This window comes from Musca autumnalis, unplaced genomic scaffold, assembly GCF_047663935.1.
Source record: "Musca autumnalis isolate F117 unplaced genomic scaffold, ASM4766393v1 scaffold_1, whole genome shotgun sequence".
Lineage (NCBI taxonomy): Eukaryota > Metazoa > Arthropoda > Insecta > Diptera > Muscidae > Musca > Musca autumnalis.
In genome coordinates this window covers 64,893,579-64,917,196 of record NW_027411644.1, presented here as the reverse complement: position 1 = coordinate 64,917,196, position 23,618 = coordinate 64,893,579, and the positions used below count along the sequence as shown (strand labels likewise).

Below are 23,618 nucleotides of genomic sequence, written 5' to 3'. Positions count from 1 at the left end.
AAAAATACATACACATTTCATTAAACTATTATTATTTAATGGAAAGTAAAAAAAGAACTCATAATTTAAAAAATAACAATAAATGTTTGTCAACATTTTTTTTTTAATTTGAATTAGTTTAGTATGCCTTAATTTTTGTAATAATAACAAGATTGTATTACTATTACCAACTATTATCACTAATAATTCTTAGTTTAGAAAACAAAACTATCAGCAAGTAATGACAAATCCCTTAACATGTAACGAATTTATAATAATTTAAAAACAAAATCAAAGTAATTATTTTTTAAATGGATATGATTTTTTTCTATACATGGATGGCTTAAATATTTTAACAAAACATTCATTGTAGTAAATACATAGTACTGTAGGTAACTATTTTCTGTAGTATGTAATTTCTTAAATTTTATTTTTGTAATAATTTCCTTTATTTTTACTTAAAATTTCTTATAAAAAAACAACTACATATTTTAGTATTATAAATTTAATTTCTTTAAAACTCAATTTAAAAAATTACATATAAAATATTAATATTTTTCTTAATTTTGAAAGCCAAAAAAATGTCACTTTTATTTTTTACTTTGGCATCTTGACTTTCATTGTACTTAAATACTATTTTTCCTTTTTGTATTTAAAAATCAATTTTTTTAGTTTTTGAGTAATTAATAGTTTTGAAAACTACAGAATTATTATATTTGTGTATTATTAATTTTAATTTAGTGTTGTTTTAATTTCATTATTAATTTTTATTTTTTTTAAATAATATTTTGTCATGTCTCTATTAAAATTGTGTATATAATTTCCATTAAAATTTGTCGTTTCTTCTTTTCAACACTTTTTTGTTTCTGTGTAGTGTCTTCATTCTTTTCACTCTTTTGTGCTGTGTCTTTACTGTTTATTTTTTTATATTTTACATTTTAGTTTGTTGATTGAGACGGAAGACAAAAAACACACATTGAATTGAATTTAATTTTCAATTACATCTGACTCTGTAGTATACTTTTGCCAATTTTTTGTAGTTTCAAAATAATTGTACATTTGAGTTTTCCATAGTCTAAAGGCCTGCGTACATAAGCTGCCTTGCCTGCTTACCTTGCTTACTTCTGATAAAAGAATAAAAAAGAAAAGGGCAACCCAGTTCGAAATTTGCTCGGCCTTCTTTATTCTTTTATATTTATTATGTCCGTGTTTAGACACACAAATTTCTCGGGAAAGTAAATTCAGTTTTAAGGCAATAGGGGGTAGGAGAAGGGTATTGAGGAGCTCTTTCCTCTCCGCTCTCTCCCAAAAAACTTAATTTACTTTCCCGAGAAATTTGTGTGTCTAAACACAGACTATGTCAAAAATGAAGCAGGAAAGCAAGGCAATCAGGCAGAGCAGCTTATGTACGCAGGCCTTTATGCCAGACTATGAAAATTTTCATTAACATAAAATTAGTTTATTGGTAAGAGGTGTGAAGGGGGTGAAGCTCTGAACACAAGGTTCTGTAATCTGAAAATATTCTTTGTGTTTAAATTCGTAACTCTCAAACCAATGCAAAGCAATGACAATATCAAAATTTCCATATGATTTCATATACATACATATGTGTGAGGACGTCAATGAAAATTTAAAAGAGAATAACAAAGAATTTTCTAATGAAAATTTTTATAGTCTGGCATAAGACTTACAATGATATTTAAAAATTATATTGAATGATGACATTTTCTATAAGAAAAGTCAACACAGATGACATTTTTTATGAAAAAAGTAATCACTGATGACATTTTCTGTAGGAAAAGTCAGCACAAAGAATTTTCTAATGAAAATTTTCATAGTCTGACATAAGACTTACAATGATATTTAAAAATTAAATTTAATGATGACATTTTTTTCTATAAGAAAAGTTATCACAGATGACATTTTCTATTAAAAAAGTAATCACTGATGACATTTTCTGTAGGAAAAGTTAACACAAAGAATTTTCTAATGAAAATTTTCATAGTCTGACATAAGACTTATTAATGATATTTAAAAAGTATAATGAATGATGACATTTTCTATAAGAAAAGTCATCACAGATGACATTTTCTATGAGAGAAATAATCACTAATGACATTTTCTATAGGAAAAGTTAGCACAAAGAATTTTATAATGAAAATTTTCATAGTCTGGCATAAGACTTATAATGATATTTAAAAATTAAATTGAATGATGAAATTTTCTATACGAAAAGTCATCACTGATGGCAGTTGCTATACGAAAAGTCATCACTGATGACATTTGCTGTACGAAAAGTCGTCACAGATGACATTTTCTATACGAAAAGTCATCACAGATGACATTTTCTATACGAAAAGTCATCACAGATGACATTTTCTATACGAAAAGTCATCACAGATGACATTTTCTATACGAAAAGTCATCACAGATGACATTTTCTATACGAAAAGTCATCACAGATGACATTTTCTATACAAAAAGTCATCACAGATGACATTTTCTATACGAAAAGTCATCACAGATGACATTTTCTATACGAAAAGTCATCACAGATGACATTTTCTATACGCAAAAATCATCACAGATGACATTTTCTATACGAAAAGTCATCACAGATGACATTTTCTATACGAAAAATGCATCACTGATGACATTTTCGATACGAAAAATGCATCACTGATGACATTTTCTATACGAAAAGTCATCACTGATGACATTTCCTATACGAAAAGTCATCACTGATGACATTTCCTATACGAAAAGTCATCACTGATGATATTTTTTATACGAAAATTCATCACTGATGACATTTTCTATACGAAAAGACATCACTGAATTTACTATACAAAAGTCATCACTGATGACATTTTCTATACAAAAAGTCATCACTGATGACATTTTCTATACGAAAAGTCATCACTGATGACATTTTCTATACGAACAAATCATTACTGATGACATTTTCTATACGAAAAAATCATCACTGATGATGGCAGATGACATTTTCTATACGAAAAGTCATCGCAGATGACATTTTCTATACGAAAAGTCATCACAGATGACATTTTCTATACGAAAAGTCATCACAGATGACATTTTCTATACGAAAAGTCATCACAGATGACATTTTCTATACGAAAAGTCATCACAGATGACATTTTCTATACGAAAAGTCATCACAGATGACATTTTCTATACGAAAAGTCATCACAGATGACATATTCATCACAGATGACATTTTCTATACGAAAAGTCATCACTGATGACATTTGCTACAAGAAAAATAATCACAGATGACATTTTCTATACGAAAAGTCGTCACAGATGACATTTTCTATAGAAAAGTCGTCACAGATGACATTTTCTATACGAAAAGTCATGACAGATGACATTTTCTATACGAAAAGTCATGACAGATGACATTTTCTATACGAAAAGTCATGACAGATGACATTTTCTATACGAAAAGTCATCACTGATGACATTTTTTATACGAAAAGTCACTGCTGGTGACATGTTCTATAAGAAAAGTTATCACTGATGACATTTCGTAAAACAAATTTTCTGTAACAAAAGTTATCACTGATGACATTGTCAATAATAATATTTTCTATAAATATGTTGTCACTGATAGCATTTGTATAAGCAAAGCTATAACTAATAAAATTTTGTATAAGAAAAGTCATTACTGATGACATTTTTATAGGAAAGGTGGCCATTGATGTCATTGGCTGAAAGAAAAGTCATCACTGAAAGTTATTTTCTATAAGAAAGTCATCACAGAAAAGTTATCACTGATTGCATTTCCTATAGCAAAAGTGACCACTGATGAAATTTTCTGTAGCAAAAGTCATTACTGATGACATTGTTTATAGGAAAAGTCAGTACTGATGAAATTTTCTTTAGGTAAAGTCATCACTGATGATATTTTCTGTAAGAAAAGTCATCACTGAAAACATTTTTTGTAACATTTTCTGTTAAAGGTCATTACTGATGACATTGGAAAAGTCATCGGAAAAGACATTTTCATGATTTTTCTCATAGAAAAGTTTATCAATCATGACTTTCCTTATAGAAAAAGTCATCAATCATGACATTTTTTATAGAATAGTTCATCAATCATTACTTTTTTCAAACAAAAGTTTTTCATTCATGATTTTTTATAGACATTTTCATCAGTCATGATTTGGCTTATAGAAATGTTCATCAGTCAAGACTTTTCTTATAGAAAAGTTTATCAGTCATGACTTTCCTCATAGAAAAATGTACCAATCATGACTTTTCTTGTAGAATAGTTCATCAATCATGACTTTTTCCAAGAAAAGTTTTTCATTCATTACTTTTCTTATAGAAATTTTCATCAGTCAACTGTTCGTAAGAAAGAGTTCTTCAGTCATGACCTTTCTTAAAGAAAATTTAAAGTCTTTCTTAATTTTCTCTTTTTTTTTCTCGCTCTGTCTCCCTCTCTTCACACTGTCTATTGTTTATGTCTTCATTTCAAGTGAAATATTTTGTACAAATTAAACATTAATATAACAAAGGGACATTCAGCAGAAGTATTATTAGAAAAGATATTATTTTACTTTAAAAAATATTTTTGTAGAGATATAATTAAAATAAATACTATTTTAATATGATATTAATAGGACATTAATACAAAACATATTTTGATTTTATTGCTTATATAGAAATCAAAGGATATTTTTGACAATATCGGAAGAAACCATAATAAACATAGGAATCCGGTCTTCAACATCTTGAAGAGGGCATCTTAAAACAATCTGTTCTAAAATTCTACATAATTATTTTCCTTTCTAATATCTTTCAACTTTTCTCATTACCTGTGGTGTACTGTATCTCTCGTCACTCTGTCTCCTTCTTCTGATATACAATTATATATTTTTCTTTATTCACATTACAAAATCTAATTTTAGCAATTATTTTTTTTTCTTAAATTTAAAAATTCCTTTATTTTTAGTACTTATTATAATACCTATTATTTTTTAGTGATTCCGTAGTTTTGTAGTATTTTTTCAATTTTAATTTTCATAAAGTTTTTTTTTGTATTCTTAATTTTGATGCATGATAATTTTTTTTTAAATTCATTCATTTATTATCATTTAGTTTATAACTCATTTTAGTTTAGTTTTTGAAATAATGTAAATAAAAAAATGTTTTTTAAAACTATAATATTGTTGTTTATTTATTTTGTTTTCGTTTAGTTGTTGTTTTTTTCTTTTTTGAAAATAATAGTAGATGATTGTTTTGTAAAGTTTTAATTTTGTGTTGTGCAAATTAGTTTTTGTAATTTCTACTTCTAGTGTAGCTAATGATGATGATTTGTGTAATGAGTTTGTAAATGTGGTGGTTGATGATTGAAAGGTAAGTTTTGAAAAAAAAAACAAACTTCCATTGGCATCATGAAGGCAAGAGATAAGCCAATTATCACCTTTCTCTGTGTACTTTTTGAAGGTCCTATAATGCGCCATGTACTTACATACATACATACATGTAATGCTAAACAATTTCCTCCTTATTTGTAATAGCTGCCTAAAATACATATATTATTTAATTTGTTTTCATTTTTAAATATATATTTTTTTTTCGAAAATATTACCAGTCACGATTTTTATAGACAAGTTCATCTGTCATGATATGCCTTATAGAGAATTACATCAGTAATGACTTCCTATAGAAAAACTTATCAGTCATGACTTTGACTTTTGACATGACTTTGAGGAACAGTTCATCAGTCATGACATTTCTTATAGAAAAGCAAATGTTTCTTACAGAAAAGCTCATCGGGCATGACTTATATCATAGAAAGGTTTTTTCGTCCAAACTTTTCGTACCGAAAAATTTATTAGTCATCACTTTTCTATAAAACTCATCAGTAAAAATAATTAGCGATAACTTCCTTGTTATAGAAATTTATTAATCATCAAATGTCTTAAAGAAAAGCCGCTTCAGTCAGTTCTTCTCTTATAGGAAAACTGTGTCAGTCATGACTCTTCTTATAGAAAAAATTATCAGTGTTTTTAAACTCTCCTTGTATAGTTGGGGATATCAGTCATGACTTTCCTTAGAGAAAGTTTCATTAGTGTGACTTTTCTTAAAGAATAGTTCATCAGTCATCACTCTTTTTAAAGAAAAATGCATCTCTGATGATGAGTTTTCCCAATAAGAATTTTTATCAGTGACAACTTTCTCCACTGAAAATTATTAGAGTGGCTTTCTTTATAGAGTTCATAAGGACATATCATATAAAAATGTTGATCAGTGATGACTTTTCTTATACAAAGTTTAACCAATAATGATCAGTAATAATGATTCTTATACAGGGCGATTATGAATGTAAACTCCCCGTGAGTTTTGCCTTTCTGCCGTTTCAACTTAAAGGAAAAAGTGAGAAAACTCACGGGGAGTTGACATTCATAATTGGGCTGATAGAAAACTTCATTAGTGATAACTTTAGTTCTAGAAAGTGATGACTTTTCTTGTTTTTATTCTCATTTTCTATTAAGGCAAAACCAAAATAACATATAACACTTTTAAAATTTAAAAAAAAAACTAACATTCCTTTTTATTAAATAACAGTGCCATCCTTTTAATAGAAATTTCCACATTAATTTTTCAAACCAAAAACATACAATCAATAAACACATATTTTTAGTTTAAATTGATCTCAATATAATAATTATTTATTATAAAATTAGTTACTGCAGATATTTATCTATATATACTTACATATATATGTAGCTACCAAAACACATATTTGTTTGTAATAATTTGTAAAAAATACATACATACAATAAAAACAAATATACTCTAAACGTAATGAGATTTTTTATTTTTGGTTTGTAATATTTTATTATTTTAGTTACCAGTATTAGCTTCGCTATTTTATATAATTTTGAAAAGAATCAATAAAAAAAGTATAAAAAATGTCATTATAAGTCAAATGCTCTATTTAGTTTAGTTTTTAGTGCTTAGTTTCTTGGCCTTTCTGTTTTCGATTGATTTGTTGTAATTCCTATATACATATATAAATATTTTATAGAAAATAGTCCTTAATTGTTATTCAAATATACATACATATTTTAAAAGCTTTCCTAAAACATTGAGGTTATGTCAAAAGGAATGTACAACAAAAAGAACTTCCATTGACTTGTGTATGTTTTTATATCCTTTTTTTAGAATTTCTTATTTGTACTTGATCAATAGAAATGTAGCAGTATGAAATAATGTATTGATTTTCGTTTAATATTTCTTACACACACTTTATCCATAATGGAGAACATAAGTATCTAACGGAACAAAGACAACAAGTTGTTACGCATTGACGTACTGTAAAAAAGTTCATCAGACATGACACGATCAGTTTTGACTGTCGAATTTTCGAAAATATCTATAAATGTCAAACTATCCAGCAACCACAAAATATTTTGTGTGACTGACAGAAATGAACGGCCACACTGGCAAGCAACCGATTATCTGAGCAAAACTGACAGTCAAAACTGATCGTGTGCACCTCCACTTTATAGAAAAGTTCATCACTCACGACTTTTCTCATGGAAAAGTTCATCAGTCATGACATTTATCATAGAAAAGTTCATCAGTCATGACTTTTCTCATAAAAAAGTTCATCATTCGCGACTTTTCGGATAGAAAGTTAAACAATAATGATTTTTATAAAAGAAAAGTCTTGACTATTCCTACAGAAAATTTAATCAGTCATGACTTCTCTTATAGAAAAGTTCATCAGTGATGACTCTTCGTATAGGAAAATCCATCAGTCATGGCTTTTATAATAGAAAAGTTCATCAGTGATGAATATTTTTTAGTAAAATTCATCAGACATGGCTTTTTTTGTCAGTCATGACTATTCCAATAGAAAATTTAATCAGAATCATGACTTTTCTTATAGAAAAATTTATCAGTCATGATTTGTTCTTTAATCAGTCACGATATTCGTAGAGAATAGTTTATCAGCCATGACTTGAATCGAATTTAAATCCATTTAAAACATGTTTTCATTGAAATTGTCGTAAAAAGTATTGTGTTTGTTCTGTTCGTTACTATGCATATAAATATGCAATATAATTGATTTGGAACGATTTGTATTAAAGTTTTATTGATTTTAGAGATATTAGTTTGTACAAAAGTAGAAAAAGAAAAGGATAGTATGTATGATATTGGTTGATTGTGTAATTTTCTTCTCATATATGGACGTACTATATACATATAATTTATTAATATTATGTCCAAAACAAAATCAACGTTTAAGTAAAGGTAGAAACAGAATCAATCGTTGCTTGCTTCCCAAATTTCAAATTATAAAGGAATGCCAAAACCACTTTGCAATTCCGCCGGCGTTCCCCATATAAGTTGTGTTCCTTTACTTACCTGTGGTTACCATTTTTACCATTTCTTACCAATTTTTACCTGAAAAGCGTTCCTTAACCCCAAAAAGTGGTAGAACTGGAAGCCATTTCTAAGAGAAAGAGAACAAAAATGGCGTTCTCTTTTACCACAGGTTACCAGACAAATTTCTTTGTGTAAAAAATTGTAGAATTTTGGCAGTTTTCTTTTTTGGCAGTGGCGTGCCCCTAAAGTCGAGCATTTTCCCCATTTTTGGGAAATACGTAATTTTTGCAAATTTCTGGAGAAAGACGAAGCTATTTCTCTGAAACTATAACAGTTATGGTGTTCATTGTTTTTTTATGAGTTAGGTAGGATTGTGGCCTTTAAAAATAGTCTTAGTAAATTACCGTAGCGTTTACACAACTTGATCTATTTTATTTTTCCTCGGGTACTAAATTTTATGAAATTCCAAATTTAGTGGACTAGAACTTTTGTGGAACAACATGGAACAAACTTCTGTTTTCACAGAAAGATGCCCAAAAGTCTCCTCTTCAAGCCCATATATACTTTTGTACCCGTCCCGTTCCGTCCGTTTAACACTTTTTTCAATTTATTGAAATTACATGGGTAAAAATGTGTGTTGTTCTATACAGTTTCCATATGAATTACAGTTTTTTGACACAAATTTCAACTTTTTTGAGTATATGAGTTTTTATACGAGTTATATAAGTTTTTTTAAAACACAAGGAGAATTTTTTTAATATTTGAAAAAATTTAAATTTTTTTTGTAAATTTTTTTTTACAAATTTTTGAAAAAAAAAATTTTTCGACATTTTTTCGATTTTTTTTAGTGTTTTTTTGGTAATTATTTTGTTTATGTGTTGGTGTTTGGCCATCTTTAATACATAGGAAGATATAAAAACCACAAAAAGACTCATATTTTGATGAAAAATAGTTAAAAAACTCAAAAGTTTAACTTTGACCTTGAATTTCTCTTCAACTACTAGACCGAACTTGACCGCTTATAATCCGTCTGAAAGCTGATTGTGTTATCTGTCTAACAAAAAAAGAATTATGAATATATCTCTATCCGTTCAAAAGTTACAGAATATTGGCCAGGAAAAAACGATTCTGAACCACTGTGCGGCGGCGACACCCAACAGTGTAAAAACGGCCAAAAACGAAGCGAAACTTTACTCAAACGTTAATTCTGGGGCCTAAAGCTGAAAACACATCCAACGTTTGGGTAAAGTTTTGTGACGTTTTGACCGTTTTTACACTGTTCGGCATGATGACGAAAAATTCAAATTCATTTGAAATACATGCCGGCAAACATATCAACGCTGGACTTTGGTGTCGGCGTCGACCTGTTGTTGTTTTTTTTTTCTCAACGCCCAACACAAAACTTTACTAAAATGGATGTGTTTTCAGCATAATTCTCGCATACGTGATCGAGTTATTTCGATCGATATTTTCAGTATTTGGGTTACGGCATCCGTTATCGAAAACACTTTCGAGTAGAATCTTGTGAGTTTTTGCCCGCCACACATTTGCTGTCGTAATGATTATTTTTGTGGCATAAAACAAGCTTTAATGGAAGATTTAATAATTTCTAATAATTATTACGAAATGTTACTGAATGCTGTCTTTTTGCACAAAAGTTCAGTAAAACAGAGCGAAATGAGAGAACAATTTTGACAGTTGTTTGCTGAAAACTTGCTAAAAGTATTTTTCCCAGCAACATTTAGCAAGTTCCATCAATCACCTATTAAGGGGAGTACACACCAACAGTCAAAACTGACAGTCAAATTACTTTTAGGACAATTTTCCGGCAAATAACAACATTTATTTAGCTAAAAACGTTTGAAATACAATATTTACGGTATTATTTAGAGATTACAAAAGAAATTTTTCAGTTAGGCTTTGATATTCACGAAATAGACCTCGATGACTGTCAGTTTTGCTTGTCAATGTGTACTATACTTTAATGGTCAGATGTTCAATGTTTATGTGACATTTGTGGACAAATACTACAAATAATGCGATTCAGCTATATTTATTGATTATTTTATTAATCTTTTAATTATTTCTTATTTATTTTACTTGAAATTGAAGAAGTTTTTTACGGATTTAGATGTAGTTTTTCTTTCATACATTTGCGCCAATGTTTTTCTTTTTTTAATCCACTGTTATCTTGCTAAACTTTACATTTTTCTTACTCTCTAAAAACAAGTGACTGAGTAAATATTACTTTTTTAGATAATTTCGATCGTATAAGGGAATCCAAAAATTTAGAATGTTCGTAATTTGTTTTCGAACAAAAACTCACTCGATAACGGATGCGAGAATTATGCCTCTGTTTTCGGCTTAAGTTGTATTTAAAGCTTGGTTTATAGATTCACCCATTCAAAAAGGAAAAATCAATTGCATATAAGGCGTTAACTAAATATTATATGTATGTTTCTGCACACACACTCTCTAAAAATATATATATTTTTTTTGCTTTACTGAATGGATACATTAATCCTTTCCAATAAAACATAAATGACGCATACACCATGTATACGAATTTTCATGAACTATATATTTGCTTATGAATTTCTTTCAGGATATGCGTATTTTCCAAATACTCATTACAGACATGACATTTAATCATATAGTAAATAGTGTATGTGTAGATTTTAGAATATAACATTTTCATACATTCATTCATATATACACTCCAGTCTCAGTTAATTTACAAAACATTTTAAGGATACATATTTATACCTTTTTAGATGTTATTCGTAACTTGTCATTAGTGCTTGGTTAACATTTACGATTGTCAATTCCATTGCTTAAACGTCAAAAGAAATACAATGGATTTCGGATGACTTTTCATTTTACGTATACGCAAAGGAATGGACAGTTGAAATCGAGAGGATTTCGTAAATCTAAACCTGGTCTAAGACCCGGCGCACACTAGAGGGATTTCAATGAAATCATTTCACGAAATTGCAGGGTTAACCCTGCAAAGAACTGTAACCGTATAAGAACGCTTAATTTCAAGAAATTTGTCAAACGAAATCACTCTAGTGTGGACCGGGGTTAAGCTACAGCTGGAATTCTCGAATTACAGTTAAAACGTTTCGAATAATAAATGAAAAAAGTTGTAGTATTATTACTTTTAGTTTATGTTTTGTGAAAAAGAAATATTAAGTTTCCCAGAAATGTTTATGTAAAAATAAATGAATTATTAAAATATCAATTCAGTTTTCAATTATTTTCCAAAGCTTTATATATTTTCTTCAATTCATTTAGATACATATTATTGTGTGCAGTAATTTTGATAAATTGTTTACATAAATGTTCAGCTTTTTAGGTTTCGATAATTTGGTATTTAATATAATATTTTTTTCTAAACGTAGCAATCAATAAAAAGAAGACAGTATTATAATAGGTGTGTTCGTTTACTGAAAATTTGTACAAATTGTTACTGGATGCTGTTCGTTTACTATTCAGTACAATGCAAAAGACTTTAGTCGTTTGCAAGAAGTTACGGGACTTGTACAAATTTGTACAAATTATTGAGTAAACTAACACACCTAATGACACAAATTATTAGTCGAATCGACGTGTTTCACATTTAAAATAATTTAAAAGATAATATGTCTGTTCCAGAACCTGCATGAATCAACAAATTGTTACTAAAATAACAAATTTTCCTTTATGACATCGAAAAAATAGTAACAATTAGTAGATTCTTGCAGTTTTGAAACAAATATTTTTTTCATTGGTGATGTTTCAAAATTCTAGGAGTTTTATATATTTAATTATATTTATATAACTTTAATCTGATTTTGCACATCTTGGATCTTTTTTCAAATTTTTGAATATTCAAAAAAAAAAAATTAATATCTATGTATGGAATCTATTCAATTGCGATTAGAAAAAATGACTTCAACACTCAAAATTCCTTAAATCCTGAGGTATATCAGCATCACAACTGGACATTTATTAGTAAACTGAATAAGTGGTCAGCAGGTACTTATGGGCTACCATCTGAACTGTCCATGAGTGGTGGTGGCATTCTAATAAGGAGTATACAATAATGATTGGAACCCTACTTTATCATGTCCCGAAGATAAGAAAAGAGGAAAAGGTTAGGAGTAAGAGAATGTGAACAGCACATGTTTTCCACTAGCTAATTTAATGTCGAAAATGACATGGAAAATCAATAAGGAAGACTTCGATTTGGTCCAAACTGTGAACATCGGAAAAGTTCTCTACTTCTAGTCCAAATTTTATACAGCCTAATATTTCTAATATAATTTCTATATAATTTAAGTTCAGAGATGAATCATATCCGCTCATTTTTTGGATAATGGCAACTTCAGATTTCAGGTATTTTGAAGTTTGTTAAATTTAACATTTTCCGAATTAGCTGTAATTTTGCATTTGTCTACATAGATCAAGGCATATCGACAAGGTAGTATCATCGACATTTTTGTAATATGTTATTTCAAAATTTTCTTTATGTTGTTGGGGAAATTACAACAAAAATATTTTTTATAAAGGGATTTGACACTTCATATTCGAACAGCTGGTGTGATACCACTACCTTTGTAATTGTGCCATGACATAGATACATATTTTTAATGTAGGCAAACATTTGAATAAACGATGAACGTAAAATCAACTCTGTATGAAATTCACACTCACAAAAATTTGGGGAAAAAATTTGGAAGAAAAATTTGCCTAATGTGAACTTACCTTTAGTCACATTTATAGGCCATTTATATATTACATCATTAGGCGTATTTAGCAAATTATTAGGATTTATTTGCTAAATCCGGCGATAATCTACCAGATTTCCCATACAAAAATTGTTTGTTTAGTCCTGTTGCACATTAGTCATGGTCCACACTAGCGTGAATTTCATTAAAAAATTTCATGAAATTAGGTGTTCATAAATCGAATTCCCCACTACAGCAATTTTATGATTTTACTCTACTATGGACGTCGATCTAGAGAAGCATAATTTCATATCAAAATTTCAGTGAAATTACTGTAGTGTGGCCCGGGACTTAGCGGGAATTTCCTTTAAATAATTTCATGAAATTTGGTGTTCTTAGATCGAATTCCCCACCACAGCAATTTCATGTTTTTACTCTACTAAGTCCCGGTCCACACTAGCGTGAATTTCATTAAAAAATTTCATGAAATTAGGTGTTCTTAAATCGAATCCCACACTACAGCAATTTTATGATTTTACTCTAGTATGGAGGTCGATCTAGAGGCGCATAATTTCATGCAATTTTTTCAATGAAATAACTCTAAAGTGGACCGGGACTATGGAACTCGATCTAGAAACGTCTAATTTTATGAAATTTTTTAATGAAATTGACGCTAGTGTGAACCGGGACTTAGCATTTCAAAAAATCAAAAGCATTTACACTTTTCAGAGAACACAAAATCCAAGATGTGCAAAAATAATGTGTAGGCGCGTTTATATTATACCCTTATATTATAATAAAGTGCATTGTCAATTTAGCTGACAATATATAAAAACATTTCTCATAAATCCCCTAGATTTCAAATGCCAATTTCATAGCGGAATTGACACTTGAATTGACACTAGAAATAGAGTTGTTTTTGTAAAACTAAACGTACTATAAGGATAAAAACTATTGTCTAATACTATGTTTACATTTACAAAATCCACTCGATTTCAATTGTCAATTCCATTGCTCAAACGTCAAATGAAATCCAATCGATTTCAGATGAGTTTTCATTTGACGTATACACAAAGATAAAATCGAGTGGTTTTCGTAAATGTAAATATAGTATAAGTTTTATTTAAACATGCTCTTAAAACCAATTTCTTTATACATACATATGACACGATAAATGGCGTACTTAAATTTTGAAAATTAACACGAGGTTAACGTGACAAAAAGCTCTACTTCATTCTATTACCTTCAAACGCAGTCATAGAAGTTGTGAAAGAAAATTTAGAATATGTGGCATCATTCATTATAAGTCAAATACTTTTATAAACAAAACCAAAATCGATATAGTTATAGTACGTTTACATTTACGAAATCCCGTGCATTTCAATTGTCACTTCAATTGGGTATATGTCAAATGAAATCTACTGAATTTCAGATGAGCATACGAATTGGTATTGACAGTTGAAGTCTACTTGATTTCGTAAATGTAAACATACTTTTATATACATACTTAGATGGTAAATTCATAACAATATTAATGTGCTCTTACTAGAATTATAGTACATAACAAACAATAAAAAAACACACACAATTTAGGACTTGAGATGTTCGAAAACGAGGCCTATTATAAGGAAAAAAACAAAAAACCTATAGCCCAAAATAAAACTATACATTATTATTCTTACAAACCATTACATAGAGTAAGCAAATGAAAAAAACACAACTTTTTCTAGAATTGTATGACAATAAAACGAATAAACAAAATAACCACAAAATACAGAGTTTCAAGTACCCTAAAACACAGAAAATGGTATAAATAATTACATATAAAAAAAAAACTATTTGAAACTTTGAAGTATTTTTCTAGCAATAACAAAACAAAAAGTAAATTGAAATCTTAACAAATATAGTCTAGGTTATTTAATATACGTACATATATACAGAAACATAACAAAACACATATAATCCTTATACTATATATCCCGTGATATTATATACATATTATTATTACGATTATTAACAAAAAGGCAACCAAGCAAAACAGTATTACCCTTTTAGTAAACAATAAAAAGAAAAAAAAAAAAACAAAATAAGTACAAACTTATATCTCTAAAATCGTATCGAAAATAAAAAAACTTTATGAACAAACGAACGAACATCAAACGAATTCCAAACACCATATCGAATCATATCTTCGATAGTTAAACAAACAGTATTAAGACAAAATTTTATTATACATATTACATACATACTGTTTATATTTGTATGTATAAGAAGTATATCTTGAAGAACTAAAGTGTTGTGTCAAATACATATATGCAGAGACTTTTGTAAGAAGTATTTTTTGAAACCTAACCTCAAAAAAAAATCTAGTATTTTTTCTATTTTCGTTCTTTTTTGTGTATAGTGTTGAACTAACAACAAAATTTATATATGAAAAAAGTAACTCAAAAGACTTATAGTAAACAACGATCAAGTAATCACTGGAAATTAGTTGTACAATTGTTTATTTTTTTATTCTAGTTATTATTTTTGAAAATAATAAAGTATTTTAGAATTTACCTTTAGTATATTCTGCTGAAATATATATGTATAACGAAAAATTAAGGTCTTCCTGTAAGTTTCATGGTTTTATTAACTCTATACATTTTTAGAAGTAGTTAATTATAATTTGTTTGTTTTTGTATTAATTTCTAATGGTTACACAATGCTACAATTAAAAAAGATAAACTTGGAAAGTGGTTCCAACTTTGGAAAAGTGAGACTTGATTTTTCATAAGTAAAATTCGTAAAAATATTTGGTCTGTTCCTTTACTTTTGAAAATGGTAAAACCGGCAAAAGTAGTAAAAGTTGTAAACTGCTCCAATATGCCTTGTATGGTGTCTGAAGTAAAATAACGCTTTTCGAGTAAAAAGTGGTAAAGCCTAAAGATTCTTGCACGTAAAGGAACAGATCTATTATATTCTATAAAAATATAAATTATGTACCGGCATAAATCCTCCGCCTAGGATGTTTGTGGAACAATTATAAAAAATATGGGACCTACTGTTTATCGCCGAGTCCGAACGGCGTGTCCTAAGACACCACTTGTAGAGAAGTTTTTCAAGGCTGAAATACTCAGGAAATGTCGCCAACATTACTGAGGGGTATTTTGCCACCGTTGAAAAATGTTTGGTGTTGCCTGGCCGGGGAATCGAACCACCGACCTTCTGCGTGCAAGGCGGGCGTGCATAGCATTGCTCCACGGTGGCACCCACGGGAACAATTATATTCAACTTAAAAATGTCCATTTAACGTCAATTGTAGTTAGAATGGCTTAAAGCTTGGTTTACATTTACGAAATCCACTCGATTTCAACTGTCAATCCCTTTGCGTATACGTCAAATGAAAACTCATATGAAATCCATTCGATTTCATTTGACGTTTAAGCAATGGAATTGACAGTTGAAATCGAGTGGATTTCGTAAATGTAAACCTAGCATAATGCTTGGTTTACATTCAGCGTCGTTTCGTGATTTCAAAGGCGTTTCGTGATTTCGCGCGGAATCAATCAAAATTTATCATGATTTCGCATACAAAAATGAACTGATCTCCTTTCGAAATCACAGTACAGATGATATACAACCCCTCTTTTGCCTAAAAAAGTACCAAATAGATAATTTTAAGATAATTTTCGAAATAAATGCTCTGTTCCAGAACCTGCAAGAAGCTACTAATTTTTACAACGACAACACTTTTTCCTTTAAGTTATTGGAAAAAATAGTAAAAATTAGTAGATTCTTGCACTTCTGGAACAGACCAAAAGTTGTAAAGTTCTATATTCTCGTATATTTTTGATGACTAATTCAATTTACAACAACTTGAATCACTACAAGTGTACGGTACATTTGCCGTTGGAGTACATCTTTTCCTATGAATTCACTTATGAATTTTACAAGAGAGCGCGCAGCTAGGATGCACTCCATTTTGCATCCACAGCACACAGCTAGGATGCACTCCATTTTCGATCCATATAACGGCTTAAGATGCAGTGCTTTGGATTGAATTTATATGCGTTCTTCGGATTGCATTTTTATAATCAGTCTAAAGATGCAATTAAAATGCAAGCCATTGCGAAATATCCCAAAATAAATAAAATGCATTTATTATTTGTGTAAAACAAGAACACAAAGAACTTTATTATATAAACACAAATTAAAAAAGTTTTCATTAAATTCAATTACCTATGAGCTTACTTCCTCTGTTCTCGATTTAAACCAAGCGCATCTGATTTTCTTTCATCATCCTAAAGTTGTTTTATGTTGCCTTCCCATCACTAGTTCAGCTTTCGACATGGACTCCACTCTATTAGAAATTTCCGTCTCGTGAATTACCGCAAAAATGTTCGCAACTTAAGTTGTTATTTCTTGATTTTATAACAATTTCTTCGAAATGTATACACTCTTGTTTATCTTTTGAAGAAATGTGTAGGGATCAACCAACTGTTTTTTTCTGTAGGGATCTCTTCAGCAACTGCTTATAAAATGTATCGAACAGAGTGCATTTTTCATAACTCTGTTGGAGTACATCGAAAGATGTTGTGAAATCATAACTCCAATTGCCAACTTCCAAAATTTTTTGCTGGGTTGTTTTGAAAATGCATGTTTGATCAGCTACGCATATGCATCTAACTTGATTATTGTAATATTTTTGAAATCAAGAAAAAATAAGTGTAAACACCGGGGTGTATTTCAGGATTTCGCGAAATCCAGTGGATTTTGGAGCGAAAGTGTAAACTTGGCATAAGACCGTCTCTAACAGTTCATATAGACTATGCTTGATTTAGCTAATCCAATGGATTTAAGTTGTCATTTTCATACAATATAATCGTCGTATAAGTGTGAAATCCAATAGCTCATTTGGACTAGCCATAAATCCTCAACTGGATTTAATAAATCCAGTACAAATCTCATTGCATTTAGTTTTACCTTTGGAGGATTTAAATGACAGTCAGCTGATTTTTGCTCATAGCACAATTACCAAGGTAGATACATCAGCCCATCTGATCGAATTTGAAAAGTCAATAGAAGTTGTTGTAAATAGAATTCGTCCCAAAAAAACATACGGCAAATTACAAATTTATTGCTTAATATTGAAAATATTAGCACATTATGCTACTAATGCTAACTAATGAGCAAGTAAAGAATTATTTTAGCCTTCGTAAATATTAGTCTCGGTTGATTAAAATCAACTTTGTATGTCAAAGCAAATTTTATTTTTCAACTTTGTTTACAAATTTTCACATTTTAAATTACTTTTTATTGTAACAGTTTACCGATGCATCTACCTTGTTTCTTGTGCCAAGTTGCAACTTCTTATATTTTCTAGTAACATGTTGCAAAAAACAGAGTTGTATACGAGGATTTATGCCTGATTTAAAACAAATCCACTCAATACGAGGATTTATTTTTGTATGGATTTAATAAATCCAGTACAAATCTCATTGTATTTAGATATACCTTTGGGGGATTTAAATGACAGTCAGCTGATTTTTGTTCATAGCACAATTACCAAGGTAGATGCATCAGCTCACCTAGCCGAATTTCAAATGTCAAAAGAAATTGAATTTGGAAATTGAATTCGTTTCAAAAAACCTACGGCAAATTACAAATTTATTGTTAGCACATTATGCTGCTAATGCTAACTAATGAGCGAATAAGGAATTATTTTATCGTTTACACATCATAAATATTAGTCTTGGTTGATTAAAATCAACTTTGTACATGAAAACAAATTTAATTTTTCCGCCTTGTTTAAAATTGTTTACATTTTAAATTATTTTTAGTGTAGCAATTCACCGATGCATCTACCTTGTTTCTTGTGCCAGCTTGCAACTTTTTGTATTTTCTAGCAACATGTTGCAAAAACAGAGTTGTATACGAGGATTTATGCCAGATTTAAAATAAATCCACTCAATAGGAGGATTTATTTTTGTATGGTAAATCTGGTAGATTTTGGCTGGATTTAGCAAATAAAACCTGATAATGTGCTAAATCCGGCTAATGAAGTCATATCTAAATGGGCTATTATCCTCGGATTTAGCAAATAAAACCTGTTAATGCGGCTAATGAGCTCATATCTAAATGGCATATTAAGTACAGATTTTTACTGTTATTACATTTTTCCGATAATTTTCAGAGTAATCTGCACATTCTCTGATTCGTTTCTTTTTCTTATGATAAAAATTCCCGAACTTCTATTGACGTTCTGAACGTTTACGTCCTGAGGTAACCTTAAAAGGTTGGGCAAGTTCTCCCCATTTCTATATTTTTAAAAGGATTCTCTAAAGTTTTTTGTGTAGTACAGTCAGGAAAATCTTTTGTCTTAGGTCCACATTTTCCTACAAGTCACTTGTAAAGTAATTCCAAAATTATTGTAGCATTGTGTTGTATAGAAATTTAGTAATACATATGTATATTTAAATATACAATGAGGACCAAACAAACTTTAGCAGAAAGCCAAGAAAAACATTTTAAAATAGTTGTACCAATTGAAATAATTCATATCTAAAACTAAAAAGAACATCATAATCAAAACTAGAATCGAGCATTTGACCTATTTATTTTGTAAACCCCTCTGAAAAACTATATTTAGTTCCCTTAGCCATAGAACAAATCGTTTTGAGTCGAATATTTTTTATAAACTACTTATAGAAATTAATTTTAAATTAAATATTTATTTATGTATACCAAGTAATATAATTCTTAAAAAGTATATTTTTAATTATTAAAATGAATTTTATAATTATTTTTTTTATTATCATTTTTCTTTTATATATAGATTTGTTTTCTCTAAAAATCCCCTATACTAGTCAATTATTGAAACAAAACAGCAAATGCAATATTTCAATAAAACAAAACTAACATATTTACTCATACATATACATACATATAATAATAAAAAACAACAATAACAAGATTAAAGGAAAAAACTATAAGACAAATAATAAAAACAACATCTATACTATTTTACATTGAAATAAATTTTAACTATATTTATGATTTAAAAAATAAACATATGAATAAAGATATAATAAACTCTCAGATTATTGGTTTTAAGACCAATAGATAGCCTTGTATTTGGCTTTTAGTTATAAAAAAACCTATGGAATATAAAAATTAAAAAGCAAATAACCTCTACATTAAAAAAAAATTAAATTAAATTCTATCCAAGAAACTTTCATTAAAAATAAATCAAAATTTTTATAATTTCCCCTCTCTAGGTGTAATATGGTGGTTTCGGGGTGCGTATGACTAACGTTGTCAATCATACGCACCATTTACATAGAAAAATGCATCAAAACAAATTTATAAAATCTATCATATTTTTTAGAACTATGAAAATTTTTATGTAGAGGATATCTGTTTTTTATTTTTTTTACATGTATTTTTATTTATTTTTCTTAAACTTAACCAATAAAAAATCCCCCAAGACATATAAAAAACTGAAACCTATAAAAGCAATTTCTTTCTTTGAGAAAATTTTGAAAAATTAATATAACTTCTAAACAAAAAGAAAACAAGTATTTAAATATTATAATGTTGCATATTTATATATATTAACAACAATAAAATAATAGACTATAAGAACGAAAATTATTTTTAGGAAGTCAATAATAAAAAAAGACGTGTGTTATGCTTAAAATATTTACAAAATTCATAAAATAATAAAAATAAAATATGAAACAAAGAGAAAAAATAAATAAAATAAAAAACTGAAAACATAAACAAATAATTTTAAGAACTTATAAACAACCCCCTTTTGCTTTGTTCTAACAATAAAACAAATGTATTAAAAAAATTATATAAAACCAACATAATTCCGAAAAAACTAAATATTAATACATACACATCTTAATGACAAACAAAAGGTATTTATAAAATATAAAAAATACAAATTTCACATATAACTCACAACAAACCTACTTGAAAACAGATTTGTTTTCTATAAAAAAAACAATATTGAAATTATATATTAATTTGTTGTCGAATGTACGTACTAAAAGAAAAATTAAAAAACAAAATGAAACAACTGTTGCTAATATATTTGATGTGATTTCTCGTACTACATACATACATGACTTCATACATATATACATACATTAAATTATTATTATTATATATACATAAACATATTTATGGTTACCAAAAACAAATATATTAATAAAAATTCAAAATATTATTTAAAAATTGATTATTTTTCATTTCATTTTTAATCAATCAAAGAAGAAACAATTTTTAAGGGAATTTCATTAAATGGGGTTGGTTCAAAATACGATTGCCTTAAACGACTGCGGTTATTCCCTTTTACTTTGATGCAAAACCGCTAACGAGATATGATGGGCTGTCTACCGTATCGTCGGTTGTTTTACAAATGACTGAAAATCTGCGAAATATTATGTTTCTTAACGCCGTTGTATTTAACAACTGCGAGCTACGAGTTTCAAAACGTCAAAATAAACATTTTTAACGGAGGTAAAAAGCAAAAATGTATAATTTTTATTTCTGATACATTTATTTGGATTTTCGAGGAACAATGTATGAGTGTGCAACTGAATTATTTTGACGAAGTTTAAACAACACAAAATAATTGACGATATGGAAGTCAGCCATAGTTTTCCACAGGAATTCCTTAACAAATTATGATAACAGAGAATTTTCATGAATATTATAGAATAAAAATCCACATTACAGACCTCCGGATGTACATATTGTGGAGATCATGACGAATAATTAAAATAACTTTGAAACTGTGAGTTCAGAATCGTCAAATTCTAGAATAAGACCTATAACAAGGTGTCAAAAGTTTATTCTCAAACCATAATGGCCGCGGCACATACGGCGCGTGGAGCGTTGCGTTACAACAACCACATGAAAAATTCAAAAACAAACTTGGCATCACTTGCACATTTTTCATGTGGTTGTTGTTTTCAACGCGTGACGCGACTCAAAACGGACCGTATGTGCCGGGGCCATAACAGTAGCTGATATTAGCTGTGTCTTTTTACGTGGTAATTTGTAATAATTATTACTAATGTTGCAGATGACAGTTGTATAAAGGAAAAGTTGCTGAAAAAAATGTTTCAGCAACATTTAGTAAGTAAAAAGACACCCCTATTATTTGAACGATATAGCAAATGTTTTTTTCTTTTGTTCGCCATAAGTTCGAAAACGATATCATTTTTGAAAGTTTGGCAAAAGTTTTTTCTTTACAAGAAAAATTGTTTCGAGAAACATTTTTTACTTTGGATTTTTTTTGTTTTAAAAAATAAAATTCCCATTTGCATTTTTCAAATAATTTCGATATAAATTCTACGTATAATATAAACAATAACCCAAGGATTACACATGCAAATAACTTGCAGACAGTTCTCTATACATATTATAGTCGAAACTTCAAATTTTTCGAACTGACACTTGCATGTGTAAACGTTCGTTTCAAAGCACTGTGTGAATATGTGTGAGTGTATTGGTATTTTTCGAACTGTCACTTCCATGTGTAATTCAGGGGTCGATTTTGCATTACCACTAAACTTGAGTTGCGTTGTCAATTGTCAGCACAACTGAGATGAAATGTTGTATCATTGTGATACGTTTACATTTCCGAAATCTACTCGATTTTAACTGTCAAATCCATTGCTTAAACGTCAAATGAAATCCAGTTGATTTCAGATGAGTTTTCATTTGACGTATACGCAAAGGAATTAACAGATGAAATCGAGTGGATTTCGTAAATGTCAACATAGTATTGGTATCAACTAGAGCTGGCAAACCATCGATATTCCCAACATTAGATATTTTAGATATAATAGTTTAAAAATCGATTGCTATCGATATTATCGTTAATTTGTCACCACTATTAAATTGAAAATGAAAATGGCGGAAATGTCTACGCTTTTGTTGACATTATGCACAAATAGTTCACAGAAATCAAAAAGGAGAAAAAACAATTGCTTTTATTAAATAAAAATACATTTTACTTTTTCGAAAAATTTGTACGTGTGACTACCAACTTACTTTCTTACATCCACAAAACCGAAAAGCCGCGAATTTCTATTAATTTCAATGAATTTTAAGTTAAAGGTTTTTTATCCGATAATATCGATAGACAAAACTATCTATCGATATTGTATTTTTAAAAAATAATCGATATTATCGATAGTACCATCGATTTTTTGCCAACTTTAGTATCAACCCAACTGGGTTGTCGATAAACGTTATCGATCAGGGTTTTTTTCAAACTTGTGAACTCTAAAATCCAAAAGGCACAATTCGCAAAAAAATAACTATTTTAAAATGATAAGTTCAGAAAAATTATTTTTTGATGATGAAGAAAATGTACAGGACATGACATCCATGGCATCTATTAGAAGAAATTTGAGGGATAAGTCGAATCCATTGGAATTGCCATCTGCACTGTAAGTTGAGCTCATGTTAGAATAATCTGTATAATCAGTAAATTATTTTAGGTTTAAGGCGTATTTTCGATTGCCAAAGGATGCCGTAGTTTACCTAGTGGAA

The 23,618-nt window shown here is 28.9% G+C and overlaps 1 protein-coding gene across 1 annotated transcript in view; it reads right to left on the bottom strand.

The window, feature by feature from the left end:
• Nucleotides 1–23,618, bottom strand: part of ymp (yellow-emperor) — a 75,342-nt gene that overhangs the window by 29,524 nt on the left and 22,200 nt on the right. The gene's annotated exons all lie outside the window — the stretch shown is intronic.